This window comes from Macrobrachium rosenbergii, chromosome 11 (genome assembly GCF_040412425.1).
Source record: "Macrobrachium rosenbergii isolate ZJJX-2024 chromosome 11, ASM4041242v1, whole genome shotgun sequence".
Taxonomy (NCBI): domain Eukaryota; kingdom Metazoa; phylum Arthropoda; class Malacostraca; order Decapoda; family Palaemonidae; genus Macrobrachium; species Macrobrachium rosenbergii.
Window position 1 is genome coordinate 17,534,635 of NC_089751.1, and position 26,303 is coordinate 17,560,937.

At 37.2% G+C, this 26,303-nt stretch overlaps 1 long non-coding RNA gene across 1 annotated transcript in view; it reads right to left on the minus strand.

Annotated features, from left to right (window-relative positions):
- The window catches only part of LOC136843567 (uncharacterized), a 144,099-nt gene extending 134,694 nt beyond the window's left edge, over positions 1 to 9,405 (minus strand). Inside the window, exon 1 of the long non-coding RNA XR_010854586.1 lies at positions 9,320 to 9,405. This is a non-coding gene — a long non-coding RNA (uncharacterized lncRNA). The remainder of the gene's footprint in view (positions 1 to 9,319) is intronic.
- Between the last annotated feature and the right edge of the window lie 16,898 nt (positions 9,406 to 26,303).

Sequence of the window (26,303 nt, forward strand, 5' to 3'; positions counted from 1 at the left end):
TATCCCCAAAACTGTCATATATGGAAGTGACCTCTAGTAGCCTGATTAATGGAATGCGTAATTTGGATCTCAGAATAAAAAAAAAAAGCCTCCACAAAAAGCATTCTGATTAATTTGCTTTCGTCATTCGTCCTCATTCCAGGTACTCTCTTGCGATCTTTATTCGTGATTTCCATTTCATTCTTTTGAGTGAGATAGTCAAAACAGTTTTGCGGAAGACAAAGTACAGGAAAGCTAATAACGGCGGAATTTTAAGAAGACCCTTTGCATCACATGGGATTCCAGGTGATGCTGGTGAAGATAATGATGGAATCATAAGTATTCTTTAGCAGTTTGTTTTTCACTTATGGTGGGAATTAATGCCTAAATCAAACCTGCCTGCAAGTGCGCGAAGATTGTTTGTTTGTTTGTTACAGCCGTTGGCTTAGCGGAAAATGTGAAGAATTTCAAGAGTTGCACTTTCTTCAAATACCATCCTCCTTTATAAAAGCAAGCTACTAATCATGACTTTCACTAACTTTCACATCAAGATCTCGACTTCTAATAGCCCATTAAAGGGGGGAGAGACAAACGCGTTAGCTACAAAGGATGTGAAAAGGTCATCATTCTTTTCACTTTTCCTAAAGAAACACTAATACCGAGCATGTATAAAAGTGAAACGTTTACCAGAAGAATGATGGATACCAATATACGAAATTGGAAGGACTTAAAAAGTAGCATATTTTGACATGGTGTAAAAGACCAAACCTATCTGGTAGAACTTTTGTATCTGCTGTAAAAAAAAACCCCTAGGCTGACATTTAACCTGTAAGGAGAATATGTCATTAAGACGTGGCTACTCTGACGGAATAAAACGAGTAGACAACGAAGACAGCCATTGATGCAGGATACCTTTCATAATACCTTTCATAATGGGTAGATTTTCTACATAATGAATATACTGTATAATCTTGTTTATTTTTCAAAGTAAACTTGAATAGCAATGTGACTTCGTTGGTCAATTTCCGGAACATAAAGAAACCTGTCTCGTCACGCAACCATGAAAAAAGATAAAAAATTGAGGCAATTATCATCAAAATTACTAACAAAAAAGGCTTATGGAAAGGATATTGAAAGGAGAAGGGAAATTAGAAAATTATTATCTGAGAGAGAATGAAGGGAAATTTCAGCCCTGAAATCTCTTGTTAAATCTCGTGCCGATAAAAGCTTTCTTGTTGGCGAGAGCGAGCCCTAACCCTAACTAATTAATCATTCTTTCAGAATGCAGTCTTTGTCTCGAGTTTTTCAACCTAATAGCAGCATTATTATTTACTTATTCACTCTTCCATATTTAGAGAATAGCATCATCCATTCTATTGTCCCATGTTTCAAAGATTATATATACATGTATATATACTGTATATACATATATACATACATTATTATATATATATATATATATATATATATATATATATATATATATATATATATATATATATATCAGATTACTATTTTTTTCACTCTTGGCTTTCCAGTTTCGATTGTACCCTTTCCTTCTCGTAAATCACTCCAGCCCATGTGATATAATTACCCATTCTAATTTAGTTTCTATTGGTTTCTGACGAGCAAACCTTCTTATGCAGATATACAAAGTCTGCCTTCCGCAACTCATTTTAAAAAAAAAACTTACAGGAAAGCTGTAATGGCCGTCTTGCATTACATCCATCTTTCTTTCTTTAAATGTTCAGCTGAAAAAGCTAAAGAACAGAGTCAACAGACCTTTAGCACAAGAGGTCTCGAAAGGGAAGTCAGCCTGCTGAGAGACAAGTTATAAGAATAGGTGATAAATTGATAAACATGAGGGATTCGAAAATAAAACCAATACACCTGAAATCACAAGACGTCAGTCGAAAGTAGGAATGAATTTGTTCCCGCTCACACATTAAGAGATTAGAAGACTCTTCAACAGCACTAGACAAACTATTCCACGCTTCAGCTGTAGCAAAATGAAGCTCTTAACAAACTAGACAGTGGAGCAAAATATCTGTAGTTATATAACTGTAAAAATATACTTAGGATTAAAGCTACACAGAGAGCGTTGGAGAATCTGTACGATTCCCTTTCCAATCAGACTAAAATGGGGAATCGTATGGATTCTCGAAAGCTGTCTGCAAAGTTTTAGTCTTAAATATAAGTGTACAGCTGCGTAACTGTGGATTTGTTTCTTGATTTCAAGACTCATGCTACTATGAGTATTTTCTTAAAAATTGGGTGGTAGGTGGTATCAAACCTGATAGCAGAAAACGACATGCTGTTTGCAGCAGCAGCAGCCTGAGTAAAGGTCGAACCTTCCAGAAGCCGAGAATTTGATGGCTGTGGTTGCCTGGGGAACCTGATGATGAGGCCGTTTCGTGATTCCTGATTCCATTAACTCCGGATAAGTTTCAGGAGGAGGCAATTATCTCGATAAAGTCGAATGGTGGAAACTGTGATAAGGATGAATAGAGATGCTGTATATCAAGTGCCTCCTGAAGCAGAATGCTTCGTCGGGGAAATTGTGAGAGGAGCTTTTGGAGAAAATACGAGCCTCGTATTCTACTTATGTTCTATCCGTTATCCTGTGCGCTGGCATAGTCATTTCAGACAGCCAATATAGTCTTTTTTATTATAATATTTAAATATCAACAGCGATATGTGAATAATTTTCTACCAGTAACTAGATATTTTTCTGTAACTGTATTATATCTTTTGCTTGTATTTTTGCCATGTGTCGTGGTAGTACTCATTTCAGTAATGGTTAAGCATATGTTATATTATGAATTGTTTCATTTTGCATATATCCTCTTCCAAAAGTCTCACGTGTCTATATTTTATCAAGGAAATATTTTTGGAATTTTTACTTTGTTACGTTCTATCTTCCTTTGATTATTTCATGCTGCAGATATTTCCTGACGTAGTGTAAGTTCGTTTCATAGTAAATCAACCCCAATCCTCTCTCTCTCTCTCTCTCTCTCTCTATACACACACACATATATGCAGTATGTATATATATATATATATATATATATATATATATATATATATATATATATATATATATATATATATATACTTCTACATGGTAGCACAAATTTAGTAAACAAAATTCAAGGTTCAAGGTTCTCAGAAGTTACTGAGAGTAGTTCAAAAATAAAATTTAAGGTAAATATTCATGCTTTGATGAACTTCATATCATAGCTGGTTACAGATTTTGACTGTTCGTCCACTATATTCAGTAAAGGTCTAGAAGATCTCTTATCGGAAAAAGCAAAAAGTACAGTCATAAAGCAACTTCAAAACGAAACGTAAAAACCCTATAAAAGTTATAATCAATTCAGGTTAGCTGAATGCGTTAACTTTTATGATATAAAAACAGGGCAGCTAGGCATTTTTTTTCCTCAAAAATCAGAAAGATATCATTCCGTAACGGCAGAATCTCATCATTTTACCGAACGAAATTCAAGGAATTTTCTATAACCATGAAACTGCTGAACTCACTGAAGATAAACTTCAGTCATAACAGTGAAATACGAAATGAAATGAGGCCGTTCAAGGGTCACACTTTTCATGGGAGACAGAGTAGGTTTATTTATCATTCAAATCTTAAACATTATATACCAATCAATAAAACAAAGTCAATAGCAGGAAAAAGGTTAGCGTTATCACAGTCCAAATGACCAAATGACACAAAGCGGCAAAAACGCATTATTACCACATAACGCGATCACAAAGAAACTTGCTCGTGAAGCAGATACGAACAGAAGAATTGGGCCTATGTGAACAGCACTTCAGCCAAACAGTGAAGCAATGTAAGCAAGGTTGGAACCATGTTAGTTCGTAGAAACTTCATGGTAATAATAAACTAAAATGAAAATTTCCATGATCGCACAGTCAAGATATTCTTTTAGAAGAATAAAATGCCTAAAAGCTATCCAGTGAATATATTCCAAATTCCGCACCTATCGTCGGGTATGAGGTCAATATTTTGACATGCGATACAAGTCAATTTATTGACATCTGATACGAGGTCAATATTTTGAAATCTTATATGAGGTTAATATTCCGACATCCGATATGAGAAGATTATGCGTTCTTCCGTATCTGTTTGACACTTCATATCTGTCTCCCTTGACAGAATTTATGGAAACACTAATATATGGATTTTACTGCAATTTTGGAGGTTGTAAAGGTCTAAAAAAATATTAGTCAACTTTTAAGCTGACGCCGTAACCGGATCCGATCCATGATTCTTTATTCGTGCTTGCTCCGACCAAAGAGAGTTGAAATCATGTGCACTCTCAAGGTATTTTTAGTAACCATATTTGATGAGAGCCTCATCCAACACAATCTGACAACTTTTGTTTTCTCTTACTCTGTAAGACTTCATGCAGATCCCGAAAACCGCAGGATTTAGAGTATATGAAAAAAAATATGAAGTCAAAAGCGGTGGCGTTTGGCAGATTGTGTTGTGTGGGTAATTTCTATCTTTTTATTTTAAATTTTTCTTCTGTTTCTTTTTCCGGATTTAGTTCTTCAGTACTGACGCTGGAGAAGGAGATTTTGTTCGATAAATCTGACAATTTCAGATCGTTATGTTCTGTGTAATAACTTTTTACTTTATGTGTGGTTTTCTGACTACATTTTCTTCAGCCAAGGAGGAAATCTTCCGTCTGCTCTTTTAGTTATCTTCCAGTCAATTATTCTTTATGTCCTAATGGTTCTAAATGTTCCGTTCCAACGTTTGTCGGTAATTTATTTCCCTCATTTTAAGTTTTCTGAAAATGAAACTATTGTGCCGGCTTTATCTGTCCGTCCACACTTTTTTCTGTCCGCCCTCAGATCTTAAAATCTACTGAGGCTAGAGGGCTAAAATTGGTATGCTGATCATCTACCCTCCAATCATCAAATATACCAAACTGCAGCCCTCTAGACTCGGTAGTTTTTTATTTCATTTAAGGTTAAAGTTAGCCATAATCGTGCTTCTGGCAACGGTATAGGATATTACACCAACAAGCCGTGGTTAAAGTTTCTTGGGCCGGGACTAATACAGCATTAAACCGAGACCACCAAAAGACAGATCAATTTTCGGTGACCTTGAAAGTACGCTGTAGCGGCTGTACAGAAAACTCGTTTGCGCCGAAGAAACTTCGGCGCACTTTTTATTTGTTTTAAAGAATACCGCTCCCCTGATTATTCAACCATTATTATTATATATCATAAAATAATTTTCTTTTTTCCCATACCACATTGGTCTTCTAATACACAAGACGTTTTTTGTGTGAAACACTTCAAAACATCGTTCTTTCTTCATTATGTTCGCTCCGCCTCCCACGTTCTCTCCTTTTAGTTTTCTGTAAAAGAAAACTATTGAGATGGCTATTTTTCTGTCCGTCCGCAATTCTTCTGTCCGCCCTCAGATCTTAAAAACTACTGAGGCTAGAGGGCTGCGAATTGGTATGTTGATCATCAACCATCTCATCATCAAACATACCAAATTGCAGCCCTCTAGTCTCAGTAGTTCTTATTTTATTTAAGGTTAATTCAACCATGATCGTGCGTCTGGCAACACTATAGGACAGACCACCACCGGGCCGTGGCTAAAAGTTTCATGGGCCGCGGGTCATACAGCCATTATACGCTGTACAGAAAACTCGACTGCGCCGAAGAAACTTCGGCGCATTTTTTCCTTGTTTCCTTTCTGTTTCAAGACTCAGTGCTCCTTACATTTTTAGCGAGTTTCAATTCAGAGCCCCTTCCAACGTCTTCGCATATACTTTTATTTAGACCTCAGTCTTTCCAACCCCCTTCTATCCATTTCAATAGCCTTAAGGGGCCGGCCAGCAAAGTTCGCATCGTAGAGAGCAACTCCACCTTTAGTTATACTTTTTGTGCAATGGCCAAAAGAGAGGGTTCTTCTCTAAATGAGAGTGAAAACAATTTTTAAAAATTATGTTTAGCACATTAAATATCGTTCAAATGGGTTTTATCTTCATATGAAAGGCCAGTCCAATACCGTAATCCATTCTACATCTAAAGAAAGCAACGAAAAGGGAAAAAGGACGAGAGAGAGAGAGAGAGAGAGAGAGAGAGAGAGAGAGAGAGAGAGAGAGAGAGAGAGAGAGAGAGAGAGAGAAAAAATTTATGATAAAGTTATTTCATATATATATTTATATATATGCATATATATAATATATATATGCATATATGTGTTACGTATACACTATGTATATATACAGTATACATATGTATATATATAATATATATACATACATGTATATATATATATATGTATGTGTATATATATATATATATATATATATATATATATATATATATATATATATATATATATATATATATATATATATATATATATATATATATATATATATATATATATATATATATATTATATTTCTCTTCTATGGAATCTTGAGCTCTCTCCTTTGTATAAGAAGCAGTTGACTAATTCCATTTGTGGAAATTAATTCGGACAATCATTTAGAGCTTTATTTAATTATTATTTTTTCCTTATCACTCCTAATTATATTGTGAATGAAGTAAGTCTTGAAAAGTTCTAGATTTACTGTAGCTATCTTGTTAGGTGTCAAAAATATGAGAAAAAATATTGAAGTTTTCGGGTTGCACAAGGGTCGTCATGCCTGCAAAGTTTTCATCTTTTTTCAGTTTTAAGTGACTGGATGACATTTATCGACAGGAATTTTTGGGATATCAGATAATGTCTGTTCCTTTTGCGATTTCTACAGAGAACCGAAGAGTAGTACTCAATTATTTCAAGATTGTGCAACCTGTAAAATACGGTACGTATCACCAAGTCTGACTTCAGATTCTAAGTCTTGTCTTCTTCAAATTCTAAGTCAAACTTATTTGTTTGACTTACAATTTGAAGAAGACAAGACTTAGAATCTGTAGTCAGACACAGGGAACATAAAGTTTTTCATAGGTTGCACAGAATCTTGAAATAATTGTGTACTACTCTTCGGTTCTCTCTATAAATCGCGTAAGAACAGACAGTAAAAATGGGCCGAAGTTTCTTCGACGCAATCGAGTTTTCTGCACAGCCGCTACAGCGTATAATCAAGGCAACCGAAAACAGATATATATTTCAGTAGTCTCAGCATAATGTTGTATGAGCCGCGGCCCATGAAACTTTAACCACGGCCCGGTGGTGGCCTGTCCTATACAGTTTCCAGAAGCACAATTATGGCTAAATTTCATCTTAAATCTAATAAAAGCTACTGAGGCTAGAGGGCTACAATTTGATATGTTTAATGACTGGAGGGTGGATGATCAACACACCAATTTGCAGCCCTCTAGCCTCAGTAGATTTTAAGATCTGAGGGCGGACAGAAAAAAGCGCGGACAGAAAAGTGCGGACGGACTGACAAAAACCGGCACAAGTTTTCTTTTACAGAAAACTAAAACGTAATAGGTTCAATTACGAAGGCAGGGTAATGTGAATAGTGGACGAGCATTATTTAGTCTTTCATCAAATCCCTTCGCAATCAAACGTACTACAGAACGCCAAGTTTAATCAGCATCGTAAGACCCATTTCTTCGAAAACTAATCAGCAAATGATTAATACAACATAAGCAGTCAAAATGATATGAGTAATGAAATATATAATACAAATCGCGAAAGAAATTCAAACCTTTGCAATGCGTAAATTCTGAAATATTTTGGTGCGGGTAATGTTGAAATGATTTGTGCCAATGATAGATATAATCTAATTATGTTCTAATGGTAACATTTATTTTCTAGATAATTTGCCGCATGCAAATCCCAAGTGTGTGTGTAAGTATATACATACATACATACATACATACATACATACATACACACACACACACACACACACACACACACACACATATATATATATATATATATATATATATATCAAAGTCGAAGGCGGTTGCTTTAAACCTGATGAACAGCATCGAGTTAATTTTAAGTTAAATTCTTTGTCTACCCTCTTCCACAGGGCCTTTAGTTTAACATCTGATTGGAATGGTTTTCACGAGGAAATTCTATATCTCCACCGATATTTTATTAATAACTGTTTCCCATCTGAGCTCTTTTACAAACATTTGCGCAAAGTTTTAAATAATATTTTTCAACCAAAATTCAGAATACCAACAGTACCTAAACTATCTTTCTATGCAAGTGTCCCGCTTATCTACGATAAACATTTTTACCAAGATTTACGACAGATAATAAACAAATATTTACCGGCTGTCGAACTGAAACTAATATCTAATAATCCAATGACGATCAAGTCTATGTTTAAATATAAAGAAAGTCTGCACCCTTTGATGACCTCAGGAGTCATATACCTGTTTAATTGCCCCAGATGTGACCTGTGAAGTACGTGGGCTCCACTCGTAGGTTGTTGAAGGTGAGATTAGACTCTCATCGTGGCGTAAGTTACCGAACGGTGCTAAATTATCAAACCCCGAATTTTCATGCATAAGAGACCACGGGAAAAAATGCAGATATAATATCAATTACAAGGATTTCAAAATAATAGGCAAAGCTCTGAATGACCACCAACTGTCAATACTAGAATCTCTTTTTATTAAACAACTAGTTCCCCAATTAAATACTCAGTCCACGTCAACACCTCTACACCTCTCGTGAGTTTCCGTTGGAACCAAAACGGACCCTGAATGTCACTCAGCTTTTGCCTTCAGCACTATTTGGTAATCACTGTTCCTTTCTGTTATGTTTCTTTTTATACTTTTATGTAAAATTTCTTTTTTCTAGTTTTAAAATCTGAATCTATTTTTAATTCTGTTGGCTTTTTAATTTATAGCTTTGAAAATGGGATACATGGTCCTGAAATGTTAGCATAATAAATTACATTGAAAGGAAATACAAGGAATTCTCCTTCTCCCCTAACTCGATGCTATATATATATGTGTGTGTGTGTGTTTGTGTAAGCATGTGCGTATTTTCTAAATAAAAACTATGATAAAATTTATATTGTGTTGACACTTCTTTTTTCAGTTCTTATCAAAATAAAATAAACAGTTTTAAAAATCCAAAGAAGTGTTACAGATAGTCTAGCCTCGTTTACGGTATTTAAAGTTCTACTACTTCCAGAATACTCGTCAAAACAAACACTACCTCTAAAAAACTAATAGATTTTAAGAAACTATGTTCAACAAAATATACTTATCTATTACGCTATCAAATAACAAGATGAAATATGAAAAATCCTTCTATGAATAAACTCTGGTAACTATTATCATCAAATAACGAACTTAATTTTACCTTCAACAGGAATGTTCAGTGTGTCATATGAGAAATTCAAATGACAATTTCTGCCACATGAGTTCCAAGTCCACACAAGTGCCTGCAATAGTAAAAGTGATAACAATTTAACTCAATATATTTTTTGTACAATATAAAAAAAAAACATATGTTTATTATGGATCCTATTATAGACACGTCAAATCCTGTTCTGAGTGAGGTGGATAAATGGACGATGTTAAAGGGGGCCCAAGCTCGACTCAAAGCCTCTGGGGGCCATCCTACGATTATGACATAATAACGGTCATTATATGAAAGGGAGCAGCATCCTGATTGCCCCCTTTGATTAATGGCACTGAAACTAAGGCGTTACGAGCGATAACGTGCTGCCTCTTGATACTTCCTTAAATATTTATTCATGTACTAATGCAGTCATGTTGTATCACTCTCCCACAGTGTTGCAATACTTTGCCGAAATCGCTTGAAGATTCTGACTGCTATAAACAAGTCTCAGACCCTGAAATACTGCTTACCATGAAGAAGTATGATAATTACTTTTATCGCCCGATTGTTTGTTAATAATTGGTCAGTTAACTGCTAACTGGATGAAATGTGTTGAAACTTGAGAAACTGATTTTTGATAATAAGGGACCCACTGCATTTGATGTCTACTTACGAGATATGTCTTTGCTTACCGAGTGTATTTTATAATGTTTTCCATTGATTTATTTGTATTTGTAATCTGCATTTGCAAGGTTAATCCGTTAATAACTACTGGAGACAATCAAATCGTTAATGTAAGTAGAATTTATTATGCTTCGACTTCCTTATCTAGCCTCTTTCGAGAATGAACAAGCTTCATTACTATTCAGAAATGAGGCTCACTCATTATGTTGATATTCCATGTATGTACTCTGAATGAAGTGGCCTAAAAACTAAAGCATTATGAAATCACACACAAGACTCATGCGAAGTAGTTATTTGAAACTGAGAAACTACTGTATGTCTATATAATATGGGCAAGGAAAAGAGCCTATTATCAGAATGTAAATGATTATGGAAAGCTTTATGGGAGAAGGATAATCCGAGAAAAATTACTGAGAGAATTTTCTTATTCGTTGATGATTTTAAGTCCCACTGCATTATTCATTGGACTTTATAGCACCTCCTGCCAGGGGGAGAATAAATCCGATTGTCAAGTTACGTGGATTTTTCTACTTATGTTTCGATGTTTGATGAAACATTGAAACTGAAGACCTTATATTGAATATTCAGGGCAATTAGGTACCTACATTTTCATTCATTTCTGTTTACTTGATTTCTGGTATCGACACAAATTCAATATATATGCCAGTTTTACCGAGAAAAGCTTATGGCCTTGAAATCTTTACTCACTGTGATTTCACTGTGTTCACTTTGTTTTCTAATCCACCGAATAATTGTTGATCATTATAAATTCATCTTTGCCAATATACCAGCCTTATTCTTTTATTTTGTGGAAACATTAAAAATGATATTTAATTTCTCTCATTTACCCTTGCAAATGATATATAAGAAAATGGAAGGATATGGCTCTAAAGTCACCTCATATTCTAGACTAAAAAATAAATGTGAAAAATAGACACAGGTTTGATATGAGGAATCTCTAACATAAATTGAGCCTTTTTGTTATTTCCTTTATGAGGGTAGTAACTGGAAATATGATAATGCCCTATCAATTATGCTGGAGTGAAAAGTAAATTTTGGTTACAAGGTGAATCTAAGAAAAAACAAAACTTTTATTCATACTGATTTGCTTCAATTGTCAGCCTCTTATCTCAGAGGCTGGTGTCTCCAGCCACCACAAAAACATTCTCGCAATGAAGTTGGCTACCGGAGACAGGTCACAGCATATACACGCACATGTAAATACACACACATATAAATGTCGCTTAATATCAAATTCACGCTACCTCGGGAATATCTCCGACGGAGAATTATCACCGAAGGGGAATTTACTGATAATTCTCCATCGGAGATATTCCCGAGGTAGCGTGAATTTGATATTAAGCGACATTTGTAGCTTCATGGTTGTATATAAATCACGGTGTGATAAAAAATTTCATGTACATATATACAGTATATATATACATACATACATACACACACACACACACATATATATATATATATATATATATATATATATATATATATATATATATATATATATATATATATATATATATATATATATATATATATTCAGAAGGAAATCGCTGAAGACTTCCAGATTCGGTGATTAAATTTCATGATTCATTATCATACGATTATTACGTCACAAACTGAGTAATTTTTTTACTGATATAGTGGAAAATAACTGTGATACTGCTTCAGCTGCTTTTTGTAATTTTTTTTTAAGGTCTTTGTGTATTTTGAGCAAGGGAAAAGTTAGGAAATTGTATAAGCTTATTATCAAACGACTGTGACACCGGAGAGCAATGTTATAGCTTCAATAAGAGACTTAGGCTGTAATTGTCGCGCGTGGGGACCTTACGTTGTTTAGAGCTGTATAACATCACAGTGAATATAAATATCTTTGTTTTTCATGGATTCAACTACTAGAAAACAGTCAGAACTTCCTAAAACCCTGTTAGGCTGTTAACAATACATATTACTGTACACTAAATGTTGAAAAATGACCTGCTCGTTAAACCTTATTGTGGGGGCCGAACATTGTTCCATAACTCCTCGTTATAACAGTTAACTGTTTGTTATCTGTAAGTTACGATGACTTAAAATCTATTCCACAATGTTACTCTTGTTATACCGTTAGAAAATAACGCCTAATTAGCGAGAACTTGAAGCTAGATTATGCGGTTGTATGAAACACGTTGAAAAGAAAGTAGTTTGTGTTATATAGTATTCTAGGTTAGGCAATTTCATAACCTCCGCATTACATAATTGGAGCATCTTAGTGATGGTACAGGAAGAGTTAAACAGAGACAAATACAGAACCATAAGACGGGTTTTCGGGAAACACATTGCATTATTTAGTAAATTAGGCAAGGAAACTATATTCCCTCATTAAACCATGATCTTCTGTCAAAAAATGATGTCATTAAAATAGAAAAAAATATAGTAAAAACTAATTCTCTTAGTTTTATGGAAATAAGAAACACACCAGTTGCGTATTAAGAGCTTTGCTGTCCATTATTAATTTTAATTAGGTTCTCAGAGTTGCACAGATACATAAAAACTAATCATTCTGATGGACTTTGAGGAGAGATGTAATCAACTTACTCTTTTTAATTTGTCGGGTTTGCCAGACAAAAAAAATGTCATATAAGGACGAAGAGAAAGGAGGAGACATTGTAATTAAATTTGCCTTCTTCATTGCCGGAAGTGCATAAGAAGTAACACAATACGATCAGGTTATACATAAAATGAGCTCTCCTATTAACACGCCTTAAATCAACGAAGACCTATAGAGTTTGGTTTATCACTTTCAGGATACAAATTATAAACATTACTGCAAGAAATGGAATGGAATATAAAATTTAGGTCAAAGGCCAAGCGCTGGGCCCTATGAGGTCATTCAGCGCTGAAAGGGAAACTGAGAGCAAAAAGGCTTTAAAGGTGTAACAGGAGCAAAATCTCGCAGTTGCACTATGGAACAATGTTGTTAGGAGAAGGTGGATAGTAAGATGGATAAAGGAGAATATGAACGGAAGCAAGAGTAAAAGGAATGAAAGAGGTTGCAGTTAGGAGCCGAAAGACGCTGCAAAGAACCGCGTGAGGTGCGCTACTGTAGCTTTGAATTATTATGAATCTCAGCACCGCGTGAGGTGCACTACTGTAGCTTTGAATTATTATGAATCTCAGTAATGTCTAGTTAAGAATACATGTTAGACAGGTTGATATTGCAACGACGTATCGTCGTAGACCTACAGTGATTCTACGCACATGATAGCAAGAATTGATTGTATTTCTAATTTGGGTACAACTTACTCCTGAGTACTTCATTGCATTTTTTTGTTTCGATAATATTCTCTTGGCGGTTCTAATCTGATTGTTCGTTATACTCGTATACTATTCACAGCTCGATGTTGAGAAGAGGGAACGTTCTACTTTATTATATAATACAATGATTTTGTTCTGAATTGTGAGTAACCGAAATTAGATTCATAATGCAGCTAAAATAAATGAGAAATGAGAACTGAGATACACCGTACTAGAATAAAGGTAAAGCACTTAAAAAAATTCACTGAAGTCAAAGTCGTAGCGATTCTGATGTCCCTAGAAAACAAGTAAAAAATGTGCGCCGAGGCGCAATCGAGTTTTCTGTACAGAGTATAATGCTACATAAAGCTCTAAGCCACGGCCCATGAAACTCACAGCCGGCCATGTGGCCTGTTTTGTTGCGCTGCCAGATGCACGATCATGGCTAACTTTAACCTTAAGTAAAATAAAAACTACTGAGACTAGAGGGTTGCAATTTGGTACGTCTGATGACTTGAGGGTGGATGATAACATACCAATTTGCAGCCCTCTAGCCTCAGTAGTTTTTAAGATCTGAGGGCGGACAGAAAAAGTGAGGATGGACAGACAAAGCCATCTCAATAGTTTTCTTTTACAGAAAACTAAAAAAAAAAACTGTTTCTAGATTACTTAAAGTCCCCTTCTAGACCCTGATGTAACATGTATGGTCAGTTTCGTTTCCAAACTTATTCCTTCTCATATTTTTCTGTCTCTGCGATGATAAAAGAAAAGGATGAAACGAGGTAGAATGACAATCACAGTATATGGAAAAGAAGGTATAATTTATCAGTTACCGAACGGCATACTGGTAGGAAAGAACGAAAGTGATTCTGGTGAAAAGTTAAGGTTAAGAAATGTCTATTACTTCTATGGTAGGATGGTTATCTAGGGAACGGATTACATGGAATGGTAACGGGTCTCAGTTAGGTGTAGGAATATGGCAGTGGGAAAACATCTTCGTTAAAGGGTGCTAGCTCTTGTACTGCCTTATTTTAAAGGGCAGAAAGTGTTCGCTTTTTATTTTTTTTTAAGAGAAAGTGGGGAAGGTGTCTTACGTAAAGGAAGTCATATGTGCAAGTAAGGGAAGAATATGGGAAAAATTGCAAAATTGGAATATTTTCTCTTTCACTATATTTCATATCAACAAATAATCTCATATGCAAGGATAAGAAACACACATCCGCCGAGGGAGGAATATCTACGATTACAGGGTATGGAAGTATCATCCTTTAGAAGTAGGTTCACATTGTAGCCTATCATTTGCTGCGAGGATCTTCACGGAAAATGGGTCCCCTAAATGTTACAGCTACTACCAGGTTTAACAAAATGAAAACTTTGTATTTATTGAATTCCTCTGATGCATTCCCAGAATCCTTGGACGATTAATATTAGGGTTTTATCAATAATAACAAATGGGATTTACGTCGCTGCTCAGCAGGTAATTTAGAATGATTGTAACACTTACTGTACTGTCTCAGTTCATCTGGCCTTTCGAAGGCGAACGCCATCTAAATCTCTCTTTTTTCACTTTTCAGTTTCGTCGTAGTTTTCTGTTTCTCGTTGATTCATTAATTCCAGCTACATCACCTTCGCTAAACTTCACTTACCGGGAAAAGGAATATTCGCTGAAGTCTATATTATATATGAAGCATAAAAAGTGTTGTATTTACATTATTATAGATTTCATCAGGGCAACTGTAGTCGAGATTTTCCATTTGGTGTACTTTAGGATATTTGAAAGACATTTTACATAACTGTAATACTGTATACAGAAACTGTTTTTCTTGCATATGCATACGCTTATGTACCAAAGCTTATTTATTTATTTCCTTACACTTAGAACTGAGCGCAACAAACCAAATTAATATAATTAGTCAAAATTAATTTTGACACGAAGTATAAATAAATATATTGCACTATTCATTCTAATTGAAATTTTCGAGGAGTTACAGTGACCTAGTGCAAGCGAATTTCTTATGGAGTTTTGGCGAGAAATATAATTGGAATAATCTCATGTTATATTTAACGATAAAGTTATTACTCTCCCTCTGATCTTTTATATATGTGTGTTACGCATTTGTTTAACACGCATTTATTTAACCAAATATTTTTTAACCAAATATTTTTTATCATTAAAACAGAAGCCCCCCCCCCCAAAAAAAAAGGGAGTTGCATATTATGAATTTCTACCACGCTCGTTCGGAAAGCAATGGGTAGTTTGATGTGTTTCAAATATTTTTATAAATTTTTCTTATTATATAGAGAGAATCGTTTAGAGTAAATAGGTTAATCTCTTTTTTTGTTTTAAGCCAGGGATATCGCTTTAATATGAGAACTGTTACAGCTATTATACTTCTAACCTTCAAAAATAAATTTGTTTTCATCCAGATTTCTGACTCGGTAAACATGTTGATAAAGGTCAAAGATACTGGTATAGACATTCCTTCAGGAATATATAAACATATATATATATATATATATATATATATATATATATATATATATATATATATATATGTATGTATGTATATATATACATAAATACATATTTATATAGGCTATATGTATATATATACGAGGGGGCTTCAAAAAGTTCATGGAAAACATCCATATCTGCTAAGTTTATGGACGAATTTGGTTTTCATTACAACTGCTTGTTATTTCACTAATAGTCTTTATCTCTGTTGAACAGGAACCGTCATATGCATGTAACAACGCTGTACCATTAGTCTGAAGTTAGCACTCACTCGAGTTGCATGGATTCCAACAAAATCGAGGGCAGAACAAACATCAAATTCCTGGTGAAGCTAGGCTGGAAGAACAGTCAAATCATCGATGCTTTGCAGCAAGTTTAAGGGGATAATGCCCCAAAGAAATCAACCACCTACGAATGGTAACTCGTTTTAGAAGCGGAAGAGACGATGTTGAAGATGATCCTCGAAGTGGCAGGCCATCCACGTCAGTTTGTGAGGAAAACATTGATGCAGTTCGTAACCTGATTGAAGAGGATAGGCGAATTACCACTGAATTAGTTGTCGATACCCTTAATATCTCTGTTGGCTCAGCTTATACAATTCCAGGGGAAAACTTGGGGCTGAGCAAGTTTTCTGCTAGATGGGTCCCAAAGCTGTTGCGCCCTGATCAGCAGCAAACAAGGGCAGGCCTTTCAACAGCAATTTTGAACAAGTGGGATGAAGACCCTGAAGCATTTCTAGATAGAATCGTTACCGGTGATGAAACGTGGCTCTACCAATATGATCCCGAAGATAAAACTCAATCAAAACAGTGGCTGCCAAGGGGTGGAAGGGGCCCCATCAAAGCAAAATCAGAACGTTCAAGAGGGAAGGTCATGGCCACCGTTTTCTGGGATGCAAAGGAGATTTTGCTAGTTGACTTCCTTGAAAACAGAAGAACAATCAATGCTGATTATTACAAAGGAGTTTTGAGAAAATTGGCTAAGAAAATTGCTGGAAAACGTCCAGGAAAACTGCATCGGCGAGTCCTTTTCCATCACGACAACACCCCCGCTCATGGCGCTCGCAAGACGCAAGCTGTGTTACGTGAATTTCGGTGGGAAATCAATCAGCGTCCACCTTATAGTCCTGATTTAGCACCTAGTGACTTCTTTTTATTTCCAAAACTAAAAAAATCCTTGAAAGGCATCAAACATTCTTCAGTTGAAGATGTGAAAAACGCTGCTTTGACATGGTTCACATCGCAAGGCCCCCAGTTTTATGCTGATGGTCTTAAAGGCTGGTACCAACGATTGCAAACATGTACTGACTTAGATGTATCATATGCTGAAAAATACACATCATAACTTGAATAGTTTCTTTCATTTTTCCCTTTTCTATGAACTTTTTGAAGCCCCTCGTACATATATATACTGTAGGCTATGTGTGTGTGTAACAGAATCACGAAAATATGGTATTGATGTAAATGATTTACTCTCTAATTTGAATAACCAGGTACCATACACTTTAGAATTAGAAAAAGACAATTGCCTCCCTTTCTAAGATGTTTTAATACAGAGAGAATAATTTCAATGCAAATTCAGTATTTATAAGAAACCAACCAACAACTTAACTTGTGTCCATTTTTATTCAGGCCATCACCTTAATATCAAAATATCATTATTTTCTTCTATATTTTTACGAGGTTTGCTCATTGCCAGTCCCAAGTATTTGGATCAAGAAATCGAGCACATAAGAAAAATAGGGACAGATTTATGTTATTCTTCACATATACTAGATATCTGTTATAATAAAGTCCACAAAAAGTTTTATAGTGAAAGTAACATGGAGAAAGAAACCCCTAAGAACATTCTTCGCTTGCCTTAATTTAGAGGTTTTGAAAACATAAAATCATTGTTAAAATCTTTTAATGTCAACCACGTTTTTTCCTATAATAACACACTAAAAGGAATGTTAATAAAATAGCCTAAAGAAAACAACAACAAAATATATAAAATTCCATGTTTGGACTTCCCCTCTTTTTATATTGGCCAATCTAGCAAAGACTTAGAAGTACGTATTAAGCTGAACAAACATCCAATGCTATATTCATTCATTTAAGTGAAAACTCTTACAGGGTAAATTGTACTGGAAGTTCAGTGACTGCCAGACTGAAAGATTCCTCTTCAAGAAATCTTTTGGAATCTGCTATTATACACCTTACTTCCAACAGTAATTTTAACCTTAGCCCTGGCATGTATTGTCTGGACCCTTGTATTAAAAAAATGTTCAAGAATGACTTAAAAGATAAACTCACTGACTTAATTACAAATTGGTTACCTTATATATATTTTCTATGTATTCATATGTTTAATACAATCTTTTTATCTGTAAAAAAGTTCATCTTGCGAAAATTGTAAGTTTACAAAAAAAAGAGAATTATAGAGTTATACTTTTATAACTTTTTTGGTGGTTAGTCACCTCCTTGTATAATCTTTTAATTGTCCTGTGCCTGCTTCTGAACGGTTGATCTTAATCCTTTGTAAAACCTCTTAAATATTTAACCCTGTTTTGGCAGTTCATCTTATTTTTCAATTGAGCTGGATTCCAGGTACATATTTTTTCCCCATGTGTCATTTATATAAGCTTTCTTTGTAAACTTATTTCTATATTTCTTCAGTCTGCTAAGTAAAGAACGACAGTCGAAAGGCCTAGCAGCACTCCAGTGTTTCCCTTTCCTTCGTGGATTTTGTCATGTATATATATCCCACATAAAAATTTCTCTAGCTCTTTACTTCTAAAGTTATGCAAAACTATTTGGAAAAACAGAAAATGAATGTATATGGGAGACGCTAGCTTTGAACATAAAACAAATTGTCACATATATCTATAGTTCGATTAATGAACCCTGATACACTTTTCACAACTGCAGTTGCCTAACTCTTTGAGCACTGATGGCATGCAGCTGAATATGTGTTTAAACTAAAACAGCAAAGTTCTAATGTGTTGCCACTAATTCCATTAAATTATGTTCTTTTTCTTTATCTATACTCTAATCGTTCTTCCAAAATTAAAAATATCCCAAGTTTTGTTTAAAAACAGATAAAAGGTAACATTCCAAAAAAGGCATCAACGGCTATCCTGTCATTTAAGACTCCATAAGGCCCCATTAAAAATTAAGTGCTTATAACTAGCTCATGAATTAAGAGATTTGCTTCAAATATTTACCACTTATTCTTCAACTAATAACGAAAATTTAATTGTGGGAAATTTAAAAATTCTACTTCTAAGTTAATTTTTTTGCATTTAAAAAAAATTTTTTAACTTTTTCAAAATAGTATGCAAAACAAATTTTTTCACACAAATATTAATTTCCCATGTACAAAATAAAGATATATAGTTATATTACAATCTGTAAAAGTTTCAGCGAATTTGGTTTTGTCGTCTTGGAGTTATAAGCTTCTATTTTTGAAAAAACTAAGTTTTGAGAAAACAGCAAAAGAAAAAATTTATGGTTATTTTGTAATAACTATGAAATAATGACAGTTAGAAAGCAGATTTTTGCACTAAAAACTATTTTGTCATATAAGAAATACAGTATGCCCTGAAATTTACAATATAATCAAATGAATAGAAATGTGCTCTCTCTGATTTATATGTTACCTAAAATTTATATATATTATATATATATATATATATATATATATATATATATATATATATATATATATATATATATATATATATATATATATATATATATATATATATATATACATATACACACACACATATACTGTATATATATTTATATATACTATATATACATACATATATGTATATGTACATATATATATGTATATATATACACAACATATATATATATATATATATATATATATATATATATATATATATATATATATATATATATATATTTTACACACACACTATATATATATATATATATATATATATATATATATATATATATATATATATATATATATATATATATATATACACACCATATACAGGCATGTATGTATATATACATATGTCTTATATACATATGTATGTATATACATATATTATATTCTCACGTATTTTCATTCGTCCCTTGTAGCCTGCTAGATAGGGAGTAAAAATTAAGGATAAATTCGCTTCTCAGTTAAATTCTAGGCTCAGTTTGGCAGCAGGAAGGAAGAAATTGCCCAGATTTGAACTCATATAGGCCTAAAAGTCTAACCCCCTAAGTCACCTGACCTGGGGTAGAACAATGCCACTCCTTCACCCCCCCCCATCACGTGATTTGTGGGGTCAAGTAGCCGTTACTGAATAGGGGCGAAACCGGGTTGTAGGTAGGCTATAATCCTAACTCTCAAGTCCTTAACTAACAGACCTACTTTTCCCTACAACCTTTTGCTGGATGTGTGACCTCCTGCAGATGGCCGATGCTCTGAGATTGGGAGCAAAACAACAAGGGAGCAGCCAAATCTTGGACACCATGGCATTCTGTACCCAGTCACCGACGTGTCGAGTGGCATCCCTACGTCTTCCTTCCACTGGCTTAGACTAACCGACTCTGGAGGCCAAGACCCACACATGCCATTGAGCTCAAGCACCAAAGGTATCAGGAATCCTGTTGCTCTGCTCCCACACTTTCAAACCCAGCCTTGTGAATCAACTAAACTTAAAAGAACTGCCATTTCTGATAAGCCACAGAGTCTGATATGCAGTCCCTTTCCCATTGTGCACAAGAGCTGCCCTTTGCAACTCATTCAACCAGCATCAACCACTTCCTATTTCAAAGACATGCTATTCACAGTCTAATGATGTTCCACAATTTATTTGATTGCCTGCTGGATCATCAGTTTTCACATTAATTTCATGACTGCTTCAGTTGTAAATAAATTCATCTCAACGTACTTGTGAATCATTCCCCATGGCGACCTTCCAATACCTGATTTAATTCTGATGATTAAGGTTGTCTCAACCCCTTCCCATTCATTTTTATTACATTCTGGGTGCTCTCTGTTGGCTGTTAAAGGCAGTCAATGAAAAAATCCCATTACACTCTTCCAACAGACCCCTAGAATGTCAGAGCACTGACTTTGCCACAGATTCCTAGAGGACTAGCACAAACTAGCCTTGCTATTTGCTAAAACTAGGAACAAAACGAACCAGGACTGATACATTAATTAATTTAATCCCATTATTCACAAAGGCAGTAAAGGGCGACCGGGGTGAAGCAAGAGTACACAGGTAAGGGTTATTATCATAAGTCTTGTAAAATTAAGGATTCATTAGGATACGGAAAAGTGTTGTTATTATTACGAAAAAATAAAAAGAAAAACGCCATAAATCGCATAAGTAGAATTTCATAAGATAGGCGAAAGCACACAGGTTCTTAAGTTAGCGACGCATAGTGGCTGTCCGTGAAACTTTGTACCTTCAGAATAGCAGCTATGCTGGGTTGCCAGATGACTAATTGTTAAGAATTAGGAAGTGCTTTGCTAGTGATTTATTGCATGTATTAGCCGTGAACAGTCAGCTAAGAGTGTTGTTAAGAAAACAGTTACGTCAGAGAAAGTGTACAATTTCTCTGTCTGTGATGTAGGCTTCAAATTCCTGTTATTAAAACACCAGTAGCAACCTCTGGCAGTCCACGGCTGTCCAAGTCAGCTATACTTCAGTCAGCGAATGCGCGAGCCCGCTCCCACGACTCAAAGATCGTCAGATCCAATTCACATGCACATTTCATGTTTAAGTAAAGTAATGGCACTGCTGATGTTTTAAGATAAATAATTCAATTTTTCATTCAAAAACCTGCCTTCAGCCAAGAAAGTCAAGTGTTCCTTTTTCTTAAATTCTAAAGCGGCATTGTCATGACTTGATCGAGAACGAGTTAGCTATCAGCTGTTTTCCCCATGCGCCTCAGTTCCACATCTCTCGTTCATGCCGAACGAATTTCATTGCTTTTCACCCTAAGGTAACCCTAACGAAAATATATTGACACTTTGAGAATAATTTGAAAATCCTTTTTCCCCCCATATAATTTGTCATGACAGGAGCTAGCCAGTAAAATTACGTAAATACAAAGTCATTTAAAAAAAAAAGTAACAGCGTAATTTTGCACAACGTAATTTATCGTAAGAAAAGGTAGAGTACCACCATACGCTCTCAGAGAGAGAGAAAGAGAGATTTTTCTTTTCATCATAAAAAGGGGCATACTAACAATTAATCAATGAGTATTGGAAAATAAACCCACTAACTTATAAAGCCAAGTACAATAAAAAATTTTTCTTTTCATTTTACCCAAACTTTGATCTTTTAAGATCCCATCCAATTATTCCTTTTATTCATTCACACATTGTGCACAATTTATACACACACCCATGTCCATTGAACATCTCCCTTCTTTAGATTTCCATTAAGTGCTTCAGCTGCGGAGTGAATTCTCGTGCGTTTCATAGAGCATACGTACCGCCATTTAATAACAGTTATCAAATGTCGTGCATGAGTGGGTAACCATTATTCAAGACTTGCATTTACCGCAAGCACCAAATCGGATATGGCGTGCAAACCCCATGACCTTCCTTTCCTCATGTCAGGAAGCAATCACCAGTTCTTAGAACTAGCCACCCACGAGTGCAAACCCAAGGGTTTCCCTTTCCACAGTGCCACTAATCTGAGGCACTGCCAACCAATTAACTTACTGACGCACTTACCTTTCTACTTTCCCTCTTACTCCTTACTTACATTCTGCCTCAGGCAGAGTGCCATTTCTTTCAGTGCAGTTTGGTTGCACTGCCTTTTAGTGTTGCTCCACGGAGCACACCAGCCCTCCAGTGCCACCCACTCAAAGTACTCACATATAAGCTCTGAGATACGGAGTGCCACCAACAGTGTATCCGCCCATAAGGAATAGTATACCTTCAGGATCACTTCCATATACCAGCGTATCCGTCCATAAGGACCATTCCTCCTTCAGGATTGCTCCATCAGTGTGACCTTCGCATGGCTCACTCAACCACAGTGTCATCTTATTGAAAAGGTGCCACACCAAATTACAGGACACCTCCCCATCGTCACAGACCATTTCCCCTAGTCATCGTCATAACCTATAACCATGTCTTTAGAACAGCACCAAGCCCTCATGAACATGGGCAAGGACACAGGTTTCACGGGACGGGAACTCACCCAGTGGGTGAAGGAGCAGCTGGAAGATGACAGAGAAGAAAGGAGAAGACAGTACGAATTAGCCCTCAAGGAAAGCAAGCAAGCTCTTAGGGGAAGCGAGGAAGCCCTCAAGGCAAGCGAGCTGGCTCTCATAGAAAAGGAACTCGAGCTGGAGAGAGCAAGGAGGGAGAGTGCTGAAGCCATGACGATCCAACGAGCCTCCAACCCCACACCTGCCACACCAAATGCTCCGCTCTCAAGCCTTAATTCCCTAGTCCCCAAGTGGACTGAGGAAGAGCTGGAAGCATGGCTAGAAGAGATCGAGGCGCTCTTTGACAATTACCACACCACTGAGACAGAGAGGGCCTTAGTGCTTACCAAACACATGGAAGGAGAAGCCAAGGCAGCCCTCCGCTCGATGGAGAAGAGTCAAAGAGGTGACATGATTGAAGTCCGTAGGGTCATCACCAAAGCCTACGAGATAACCCTGGAGAAATGGAGACTACGGTTCCGAGGTCTTGCCAAGGAAGTCGGCTGGTTCTGGACGGAATGGGCCTGTCACAAGACCCAGTCTGGTACCCGCTGGTTCGACTCCCTGTCATGCATGACCTTCAAGGATTTATTCAATCGGACCATGCTGAAGGATCTTTTCCAACGTGTGCCTGGGCCCCTTGCTGTGTATCTCAGTGATAAGCACCCCACCACACTTATGGAAGCCTGCCATATGATCGATTCCTGGGAAATGTTCAATCAGTCCCACAGCATGTCTCAACACCGCACTGTGCCACCCGGGTACCTCCCAGGCTCGACTCGCCCAAAAAACGGCCTGCCCAGCAAGCCTACTTGCACAAACTGTAAAAAGTCTGGCCATGCTGAAGCTGATTGCCGTTACAAGTTGGGCAACAATAGGCAGCTTACTAACCACCACCAGAACTCCTCTCCTTCTACGTCCGCCCAACCTTCTCTACCGACCGTCACCGCAGGGAGATCAGCCCATCCCAGGGGATCCTGCCGAGACTGTGGAACTCCAGGGCACTATACTGCCAGATATCCTGGCTGCCCAAAGCGTATGTAGTCTACTAAGAACGTCAACCTGATTTGTGCCACATCCTCCATGGCTGTGTCGCCAGAGATGTCTCACCCTGAGCGGGTCTGGACTCAGTTCGTCTCATTGGCCCCTCTAGATGGCTCTAGCCTACCAGTGAGCCTGCCAGCTACAGTAGACACTGGCCCAGACATTAGCCTCATTGATCGGGCCCAAGTGCCAGCCAGCGCTACTGTTGATGAAAAGACCAGGTGGACGATGACTTAGATACAGGAGCAAACCAAGACCATTCCCACAGTCGAACTTCGGGTAACCACCCCTTGGGGTACACAACCTCACCGCCTTGGCGTGGTGAATAGCATCAGGCACGAAGTGGAGTTCCTGTTGGAACGGGACATCCTCTGGGGTTGTCCGTCCCTCATGCCATTCTGTTGCCTATCTACCTCCACCAGGGAGGCCACTCCAAGACCACCTGACCGGGACACAGCCACTGTACAGGCATGCCACTGTCAGCCCAACCTTCCATTCACCAAGGTGTGCAACGGAAGGGACATTCTCCAAACCATTCCAGGCCCAGTCCTCAATCCTCACAAAAGGATAGCCACCAAAGATCTCCTCCCTCACTACAAAGGGAAATCACCCAGTACCGCTGCAGGACCTGAAACGTAAAAGGGAACTCCGCAAATTGGGCATCAAGGTGCCCTAGCAAGCAAGCAGCAATGGATACCACCTCCACCACCATTCCAAGAGGCTCTGCCCTCCACCCAAGACAGGAATCTCTGTCTCCCACCACTTCAGGTACACTGAGGGGCTTTGTACCCCCGGGTCCCTTGTCAGCCACGCCTGACTCAAATCCTCTGCCAGTGCCACTTGAGAGCACTGAGCAGTGCCAACCTCCGTCTGTCTTGGACAGAGCGCTTCTACTAACCTTAATCCCTGTGCCTGGCTCCGAATTAGTGCCAGTGCCAGATCCAAACCATGACCCAATCCTCCTACAAGAGATCCTCCAAACCTCACCGAACAAGTCATTGCAAATTGTGAGCTCCGACCCCTGATGTTTCTTCCTCCCAATCACTTTCATCTGCCAAGGATGACCCTCTGGCAGACCTTAATGTCACACCTTCACTGGTCGACCAGGAACTGTCCGGCAGGGACGCAGACGCTGGCTCTACCCTCACGACGGTTGTCGCAATAGCTGAAGTAGGGAACCAGCCCACAGCTACTAGGGCTATCCCTGATCCTGCTCCTGACGGCACTTCTGGCCTTTCCTCAGAGTCGGTGCCCTCGTTACCTCCTAGGAATGGCATAGCCAGACCTTGGAGGCCCATGAAGAAGAAGAAGAAGGGGCAGAAGAGATCCAATTAACCAATAAGAGCCACAAGCTCTCCTTGGCACTCATGCTCTCATTGGCACAGTGCCTCTCTTTATCTCAAAGTGATCCTGGCACCTACCCAGAGAAGGTAGCCCGAGTGATCTTTGTCCAAGTAGACTAACATCTAACACCCTCGTATTTTGCAATACTAACCTTATGCATAACCTAACCCAAAACTATCCAATACTCAAGCTGGTACACCCCCTGGTCACTTACCATAATTAACCCTTCAGGTGCTAATGTTCAAATTTATTGCATGTTATTCCGTAAAGCATTGCATAACCCATAATTAATTGCATTTAGTTAGGTCAGTGTCATTTAGTTTGTACCAGAGCCATAGGATAGTAGGCTATGTCACAAGCCACATTTACCATGTACCATTGCCTAGGAGTGAAGTTCCCCTGTCGTCAGAGACAGCCAGTAAAAGTCTGTAGGCACCATTGTATAGGTTAGGCTCTGCTGTAGTAAGTTAGCAACACGAGTACCCCTCTTTGCAGTTAGGTAGGTCCATTTAGCTATCGCAGTGCAACAGCACAATTCATGTAGGGACGCTAGCTGACTAGTCGGGACGACTAACTTACTTAGCCAAGACCTTCACGCCCGAAAGGGAGTGAATGCTTTTTTAAAGGGGGGAGCTCTCACGTATTTATATTCATCCCTCGTTAGCCTGCTGGATAGGGAATAAAAATTAAGGAGAAAAGAGAAATTCACTTCTCAGTTAAATTCTAGGCTTAATTTGGCAGCAGGAAGGAAAAAATTGCCCAGATTTGAACTCATATAAGCCTAAAAGTCTAACACCCCAGGTCACCTGATCTGGGGTAGAACAATGCCAGTCCTTCACCCCCCATCACGTGATTTGTGGGGTCAAGTAGCCGTTACTGAATAGGGGCGAAACCGGGTTGTAGGTAGGCTATGATCCTAACTCTTTAGGCT